The sequence below is a fragment of the Nematolebias whitei genome, chromosome 23, assembly GCF_014905685.2.
Source record: "Nematolebias whitei isolate Nwh7 chromosome 23, NemWhi1, whole genome shotgun sequence".
NCBI lineage: Eukaryota > Metazoa > Chordata > Actinopteri > Cyprinodontiformes > Rivulidae > Nematolebias > Nematolebias whitei.
In genome coordinates, this window is record NC_056520.1 from 20,726,963 (window position 1) to 20,729,710 (window position 2,748).

Genomic DNA, 2,748 nt, shown 5'->3' on the forward strand with positions numbered 1-2,748 from the left:
TTTCCTTTCTGAGTTGTGGACAAGTTGTTCATTGTCAGCGTGCTCACCCTGAAAGAGTCAGGCAACACAAGAAACAGACGATACAGATGTTTCAGTCAAAGTGGGGACGATTTTATGTGCTGAACTGACAGTGACAGCATTGGTGGTTCAGTGGTAGAATTCTCGCCTGCCACGCGGGAGGCCCGGGTTCGATTCCCGGCCAATGCAACATTCCTTTTGTTTTTTTTAGTATTTACCCGAGGATCCATTTATTTTTAGTTTTTCATGTAAAAATGTTCACACTGTTTTTGGGATTATAGGGTGTATGAAAAGTTTGTCACTATCCTGAGTCAGCAGTTCCCTATCAAAACAAAGCACAGCCTAAGATAGAGCCATTTCTTTCTCCATTCCTTTTCATTCATTAAAACTTTAAAAGGCTAGTCTCATTCAGTCCCAAGGACTCATTTTCAAGAGCGACCTGAGAGACCTTATCCAGACACTGCAAGAAGACCGGGTTGTGTACTTTGTGTTGTGACTTTCAACCAAAATGTCAAGATACACAGAAGACCTGCTGGCCGTGCCAATGAATCATGAAGTGCTCATTGGTTCTGGGTACGTGGAGCACAGAGTTATCATTGGGTGTCACGTCCAGGAGTTGTCCAGGGGTTTGCTGGCAGGCTCAGCAAACCCCTGGACAGAAAAAAAGAACAAAACAGTGTGACACTCTTCGTTGACTTGCCTGCAAACTCTCAGTGAACTCTTCCCTGAAGAAGAGCGTCACACTCATTTGTTGTTTTCTGAAATCCATTACATCTGAATCCCATTGTTTCCCCTACCATTATACAAGCGGGGCGCACCACCCCGTCAACAGAACCAAGCGCCCTGTCTACTGAACACCCCCCTCCCCAACCACCTGTCGGCACTGACTTAGGTTGTTTTCACACCAGATAGTCCGGTAGACTCTGTTCGGTTCGGGACCAATATTCATGACATTTTGTTCACATTTGAGCTGGTGCGTTTGCATTCACACTGCACTGTGCAGTCGAGCCAACCTATTCCCCCACTCGCCTGTGGGGGCGCTGCACCAAGAACTACTGAAAGAAACAACACAAAAACCTTTTTGAAGAAGACACTTCTTCTTCTTCTTCTGGAAATAAAAACAAAAACGGAGTGGCGTCAAATTTTAGCAGTTTTAGTCATTTTGTCATTTTTCAAAAATGGACTCAACATGAGCAGAAGATGAGGCAGCAGACCATGGAGAATGTTGTTTTTCACACAAGGCAGCTGACGGCTCCATATGAGGTCAGAGAAATGCGTGTTTGTTTGCCCTGCACTGTACTCCACTTCTTGCTTGTGGAGCGGGGCCCGGTCTGTTTACATTCACACTGTACTCAAACCGCGCTGGAGTTTTCTTCTACCGAACCAAGACCTAGGTTTTAGCCCGGGCTACAGTTCGCCTTTTTGTTCCGTGACAGAGTTCGATGGCGCGTTCACTCCTCCCCAAACGAACCAGACTTCCTAGGCAAATGGGCTAGAGTTGTGGACAACAGGGCTGGTGTGAATGCACCCTTAACTCTAAACTAGCAGCTCGCAATACAGGTGCACTAGCTAAAAAACTAAAGGCAGCCTTTTTCCGCATGCTGAACCCTCACGCTGACACCACACCCACCCCCCCCACTCAAAAACTGTCAGTACAAAGAGTGCACGGCTCATGTGCGTCTGTCCACCCAAAACAAAAAACAAACAGTCTGTACAGACAGTTTGTGGCTTTGGCTCTGTCCCCCCCCCCAAAAGTCAGTATAAGCGCTGCACAGCTCAGGATGTGCTTCTGTCCGTCTCCTCCCACAGACCAAAAACATGCATGTTAGGCTGATTGGTGACTCTAAATTGTCTCTAGGTGTGAGGGAGAGACTGAATGGTTGTTTGTCTCTATGTGGCCCTGTGATGGACTTGCGACCCGTCCAGGGTGTACCCCGCCCCTCGCACAGTGATTGCTGGACGTGGGCACCAGTGACCCCCGTGACCCAAAATGGAAGAAGCAGGTAAAAGATAATGGATGGATGTTTTTAAGATTACTCTGTTAGTTATTAAAGAAAAGTTATGTGAGTAATTCTCAAAACAGTGTTCTTGTAGTTATTTCTGTTGTACAACTACCAGTTTATACCTTTTTACAAATAAAAGTTTGTAACTATTTACTTTATTCTTTATACTTTATTTTATATTTAACTACTATTACTTATAATACTATTACTTATAAAATGAATTATAATATTTATTTATTTGTTTCTGCCGTAAATATGTAGATTATGTTGGAAACAGCGTATGGTGAGGTTGCCTGAGTGTAAAAATGAACCCTGCTCAAATTGTGGCAAGCCCGGCTAGCTCAGTCGGTAGAGCATGAGACTCTTAATCTCAGGGTCGTGGGTTCGAGCCCCACGTTGGGCGAACAAACTTTTCATCTAAGAGTCTCTCCCACCCCCCCAATTAAGCATTACAAAGTTTAGGATCACTAACTGTAATTGTGATGTACTTGTAAATGTGTTATCAGTTAACACTTGTTCATAAAAAAGATGAGGTATTGCACGGTGTCTGTGTGAGTAGTAGAAATCTTGCCTGCAAGTACTTTGTTCCCAGCCACTTCATCACCTGTTTGTGTAAACAAATGATGTGTGAAGTGTAAGCCTATCCTTTATCAAAGAACTATGGAAAAGATACATTTCTTTATGTGACACATTCAGAACAAGTATTTTTTGTTCAGTCAAATATTTG

At 44.0% G+C, this 2,748-nt stretch overlaps 2 non-coding genes across 2 annotated transcripts; both read left to right on the forward strand.

The window, feature by feature from the left end:
* Positions 1-136: 136 nt before the first annotated feature.
* Positions 137-207, forward strand: trnag-gcc. Its single transcript has one exon. It is a non-coding gene; the product is annotated as a tRNA-Gly (tRNA).
* Positions 208-2,351: 2,144 nt separating this feature from the next.
* Positions 2,352-2,424, forward strand: trnak-cuu. Its single transcript has one exon. It is a non-coding gene; the product is annotated as a tRNA-Lys (tRNA).
* Positions 2,425-2,748: the final 324 nt, after the last annotated feature.